The sequence below is a fragment of the Podarcis filfolensis genome (assembly GCF_964270895.1).
Source record: "Podarcis filfolensis genome assembly, chromosome: 16".
NCBI classification, from domain to species: domain Eukaryota; kingdom Metazoa; phylum Chordata; class Lepidosauria; order Squamata; family Lacertidae; genus Podarcis; species Podarcis filfolensis.
The window spans coordinates 592012-598024 of NC_139620.1; the positions used below are offsets into that span (position 1 = coordinate 592012).

The window sequence follows — 6013 nt, forward strand, 5'->3', positions numbered from 1 at the left end:
CTGGGCAGTGTGTAATCACACGCCTCCTCCCAAATAAATTCTGGGTACCCCCCAAAAGCACGCTCTTATCCCAGCAAAGAGGAACAGAATCGCGGTCAGAGTTGATGGTCTGTCCTGCAGCTGACACTTGGGGCAGAGGGAGATGCCTTATGCAGAGTCAGGCCCTGGCCCCACCTAGCTCAAGGTGGCCCACACGGACTGGCAGCAACGGCTCTCTGGGATTTCAGGCAGAGGCACTGTCCCTGAGCTACCTATTATTCTTCCACCCTTTCCAGAGTCGTGCTGTATTAAGCCACAGTGCTGGGCACCATTTCCTGGGCGGTGGCCCTATGGAACTCCACGCCACTTGCTTCTCAGCACATAGGGACAAGACTGGGGAGTGTGTAATCTGTGGCTGTTTCAGAGACCGGCCCCCTTACGCTGTGGCCCTATATACAGGCTTTACCTGGGAGGAAGCGCCATGATTGGACATAGTAGGGCTTACTTCTGAGTAGACATGCATAGGCTTGTGCCATTATTACCCCATCCATGACTGCTTCAATGGGTGGAACTGGCACTGCTCCCAGGGCCACATCCTCCCCGTTCTGAATTTGTAAGAACTTGATTGCTTAGTGTGGCAGCAGCTAAACTTTGGAACTCCCCGCCTCTTGACAGGCAGGCGCTTTCAACTGGACTCTTTTCGGCACCTGCTAAAAACATTATTGTTTAGTCCAGATATGTAGAATGTTGGCATGTGTTCTAATCTGTTGTTGGTTTTAATTTTTTGAATGTTTTAAGGAGTTGTTTTACTGATCATTTTATTGATTGTAAACCTCTGTGAGTTGTTTTACTGTCAAGAGCTGGGGGTCTAAATTACATGAAACAGATACGTAACAATTTTTCATGTAGTTTTCTTCCCTCTCCCCGGGCAATTGCAACACTGCCCTGGTTTCCGGGAGCTGTGTCGCTAAAATGAAATCAAAACCACCAAAGGTCTGTAGAAAGTTGTAAGGGCTTTTTTTGCCGAATGCTTTGCAAGGAAATCCATTCTCAAGAGACATTAATTCACAAAACCCTGAGCATCTTAGGTCCAGGGCACTGTGGGAACAGTCTGAACCCTTATATCGCAGTTCCATCACAACTAAGAACCTGTAAAAGAGAAAATTTAATATGAAAGCCTGTTGAAGGGAGGGAAGGAAGAATGGTTGCTGAACTTTAGAGTATTTATTTTGTTTGTATATGTTAAAGAAAACTCAACAAAAAGCATTTGAAAATATATATATATATATATATATCACAGTTCCGTCACTGAAATCATCCACAGGCTTTGGTCATTCCATGAATCTGTGAGGCTCATTTGAAAGCAACAAGGAACTGAGCCTTAAGAGTCATTGGCCCAGCCCTGTGGAACTCTCTGCAGCTGGAGATTCAATAGGCGCCTTCTAACTTTTAAACAGGGATGCAGGTGGCGCTGTGGGTTAAACCACAAAGCCCAGGACTTGCCGATCAGAAGGTCGGCGGTTCGAATCCCCGCAATGACGGGGTCAGCTCCCTTGGTCCCCACTCCTGCCCACCTAGCAGTTCCAAAGCACGTCAAGGTGCAAGTAGATAAATAGGTACCACTCCGGCGGGAAGGTAAACGGCATTTCCGTGCGCTGCTCTGGTTCGCCACAAGCGGCTTTGTCCTGCTGGCCACATGACCCGGAAGCTGTACGCTGGCTCCCTTGGCCTATAAAGCGAGATGAGCGCCGCAACCCCAGAGTCGGTCACGACTGGACCTAATTGTCAGGGGTCCCTGTACCTTTAACTTTTAAACGCTTGTGGAAAACTTTCCTATTCTGCCAGGCCGATGCAAGCAATTAAGACACCCTTCTATGTTTAATTGACGCCCGTTTGTAACTGTATGGTTCCATTCATTTTTGTTGGGAACGGCTTTAACGAAATAGTGGTCCATATTTTTCATAAACAGATCATTTCGCCCTCCACCCTACTTCAAAATTATGACCAGTTCACGACCGGAGCCTGTGTTGATGCCCTACTCAGAGAGGAGGGAGCGGGACCCCTGAAGGCTCAGCAACTCCCCCTAACCAATTTTGTTTTTACCAAGGCATTTTACCAAAAGCCCAGAAGGAAACAAAACAAAGAGGGAAAGAGGGTGGTTTACCATAAAACACGGTTGTCTGGGAAACGGGTACTGTTGAGGCGTATGTAACGAAGCAAGGCGTAATTAGGAAATGCAGCTCCGTCTTTTTTCCTTTGCAGCAGAATCTGGTGCGCAGAAGGTCCAGTCCCTGAAGGCAGGCAGAGGTCTGGCTCACGAGGAGGCAACTTCCTCTGTCCCCCTAAAAAACAAAGGCACTAGTCCTCATGCTTCTGCATAATCATGCTTTCTGGCCCATGTAGGACCAGTCTGGATAGTTAGCCTTGGTGAAGACTTGACGTTTTCATCCCCCAAAAAGTTTTTGAGTTTCTGCTGAAATGAGGCTGCATTTTAATGTTATCTTTTTATCTTGTTTTTTAAGTTGTATTTCAGTCGTTTTATATCTGGTGTTAGCCGCCCTGAGCCCGGTCTTGGCTGGGGAGGGCAGGGTATAAATAAAAAATATTATTATTATTCGGCTGACATAAACAGGAAGAGCCATAACTCAGGGACAGAGCACCTGCTGGGCATGCAGAAAGTCCCAGCTTCAATCCCCGCTGGCAGCATCTCCAGGCAGGTCCGAGAATGCCCCCTGCCTGCAACCCTGGAGAACGGCTGCCGGTCCGTGTGGGCAGCACTGGGCTAGGTGAAGCAATGGAGCTCTGTATAAAGCAGATTTCCTGCACTCCTGAGATGCGTTGGGGGGAAAGAACCTGGATCCCGAATGGCCAGTCTGGCTTGGGCCAGAGTCTCTCTCTCTCTCTCTGAGCTATCCAGGCTGAAGGAGGGGAAGTCTGGTTGTTTGTGGCTCTGCAGCGCCTCCTGCAAGAGTGGCCAGAGAGGAGCACTGCAGCTCAACTGGGCCAAGGAGGCTGCAGCCCCTTTTGCTGGCCTCTAGGTGGCAGCATTGGCTGGGAAACAACAGCAGCAGCGACTCCACCTGGAACATGCCCTAGATGAGAAAATAATATATATTTATTCAAATTTGTTTATTTTGTGTGTGTTTTCCCCTTCTTTCTTTTTTCCTCCCCCCCTTTTTCTTTTTCCTTTTCTCTTTTGCGCCTCCTTTCTTGGTCTTTCTCTTTCTGATTCGTTAAGAGATTAAAGTGTAATATGAAAACTTCGGTAAGTTAAAAGTGATGTTGTGTAATTTTTCTATTACTATTTATGTCTTGTTGAAATCGGTTAATTGTGATGAATTGATGTAACAATTACTGTGGGGTTTTTTCCTTTGTTATTGTTGAATTCTAAATAAAGTATTATTCTTCTTTTTAAAAAAAGATGGGGAAATACAGCAGAGGGGCAGCGAAGTCTCCTGTCCCTCCAAACCGAGGAATCTCCTGTCCCCAAATCCATCTTACAGGGCATGCCGTGGCCTCAGCAATATTCCCACCCAGGAGGTGCCCTCCTTAAGCATCCGGTTTCCCTTTCCTCTCTTTAAACATCTGCAGGGCGGGGGAAGTTCAGAGCTGACCACCTGCATTTTCTTCCTAATTATTTCCAAAGATGCCTGTTCTTGCCCAGCCAGGATTGTTCTGGACAATGAATGCAGAAGCGGCATTGGCATCAAGTGCCAAAACACTGAACAGCGTCATTTTGGGGTTTGTTGCAGGAATTTATGTATAGGTTGGGGGGGGGGGTTGCCCCTCCAGCAGATCTCATGCACATGCAGCCCACTACCAAAACCAGCACCATCACTTTTGTGACTTTTGTGATTTGTCCCCACAAAACACTTCATCACAGTTTCTTCCTATCCATTCAAAGGGCCTTTGCTGCACAATACCAAATGTAAGAATTCACTGATCAATGTGTCTCTGTACTGGCTCACTGGGAAAACTTCAGAAATTCATACAGACCTGTGAGCTCAGCTCCTCAGCAGCCCCTCTGCCTGAGTGATCATCCCTGGCATCCTGGTACCTGAGTGCCAGACAGGTAGCCATGCCAGAAATAACAAACCCAGACGGAGACAAAAGGGTGGGATGAACTGGGCTGGGAAAGAGGGAAATGTAAAGATCTCTTTTGTTACACTTGAGGGGTGTTTGGTGGAGGGAAAGGGGAACCATGGGGCAGGGTCCAGGATGCTCAGATTCCGGTCACCAGACCTCCCCTTTCATGATGTAACCGTGATGTAGTTTGGGGGGTGTAACAGGGGGATTAGCAGCTAATAAAAGTTTGGGTTCTCTTTTGTCCGGGGCTTCCATCCTGTTTCACCTGGTGGCAGGTGGGAGTCCTGTCGCGAGAGTCTTCAATCAAGACCAAGCCGACTGGCTGCTGTTTTGCTCTGGTATTCCTGGCTGGGGTCCTTGTTTTTTTGTCCATGGGAGCCCTCAGATTTCTCCGTTAACAGGTTTTATCTTCTTTTTAAAATGAAATTACATTTCTCCCCATTAAAAGAGTTCTCACAAATCTGTGGCTCCCGGAGGTTGGTCTGGATGACCCTCAGGGTCCCTTCCAACTCTGCTCCACAAAATGTCTTTTAAATGAATCGGCTCACCCTTGCTCCATCTGGCTCTGCCAGGCTGCCCCATCTGTGACCCCTTTCTCTTTCTGCACCGCCCCCACCCCTCAAAAGCCCCCCAGCCCAAACATCTGCCCCCAAGACTGGAGAACCAGCAAGGAAGCCCAGCAGCCACTGCGGAGGCCTGTCAAAATCCCCGTCCTGCCGGGGGCTGAGTGAGCTCGCTGCCCGCCCCGCGGCCCTGCTGGGCTCGGCATGGGAACAGAGCTAAAAATAAACCCGAGCAGACAGAAAATAAAACGCCAGTTTCTGGGTAGATTCTCCCGCTGGCTGAGTGGCACGCCAGGATCCTGTCGCTTCCTGAAAGACTGTCGAAATACAAGATCGCCCAGGACAGCTGCTCTGGAACCAGGAGGGGCTTCAGGCCTGAGGGATCTGGCTGCGTCCGCTGGCTTGCATTGATTGCATTCTAATGCCTCCATTTTCAATTGATTGATTGCATTCGTATCTTGCCTTTTTCAATGGGTGGGTGGATCGCACCTATATCCCACCACTATTGATTGATTGCATTTAGCACAGAATCACGGCATTGTAAGGGAACCCAAAGGTCATCCAGTCCAACCCCCTGCAATGCAGGAATCTCAGCTTTATATTGAAAAAAACATTAAGGTATACACACAAACACACACACACAAATGTTCATGGATTTGCTAGGCAAACATGTACATAAATGTATGGGCCACATGTCTGAGGCAGCACAGGAGGGCAGTCCTGGAGCCATTTTGGCTCCCAAACTGACCAAATGTTTTCTCTGCAAGGCCAAAGGAAAATGGAAAAGCCTCACCATTGTCTTTTCCTTCACAAATCCTGTCTTAAGGGTATGTCTGTCTGTGTATGAATAGGGTGAGCCTGTGACCTGGCTCAGGAACTAAGTATTTATCATTACAAAAGACTGGCCAGGCTTGCCAGGGCATCCAATCAAGTAAGCATTAACAGGTAACCTGCCAGACAGGAGATAAACAATGCACTCAGATTTCTGCTGTAGACTGCCTTTTCTGTGATATAGGTATGATGTTTCTGGGGGTGGTCTTGGACAGGCAATTTAAAATGTCTATATAAGGGCGGGCACACCTTTGTTCTGGGTTCCTCCTCCTTTCCTGCGTGTGAGGGGAGCACCCTGTTGCAACAGTTCAATAAAGATCAGGCTTACGAGCTGCTTTGCTTCTCAATATTCTCTGCTTGGCCTCTGTTATTTTCTCCGACCGATGGAGAACCTGCAAAGGACTCTATAAGGGCTCTTGTGTCCCCCAGAGGGGAATAAAGGCAGATTTTCGTTTATTACAATATCCCGCCTGCTTCTTCCAAGGAGGTCAAGGTGCCATAGACACTTCGCTGCTGCCGCTCTTATCCACACAACAACCCTGCAAGGAAGCTCA

The 6013-nt window shown here is 48.1% G+C and overlaps 1 protein-coding gene across 1 annotated transcript in view; it reads left to right on the forward strand.

Moving 5' to 3' along the window:
* Nucleotides 1-6013, forward strand: part of LOC310751719 (uncharacterized protein) — a 950206-nt gene that overhangs the window by 168267 nt on the left and 775926 nt on the right. The window lies entirely within an intron of this gene.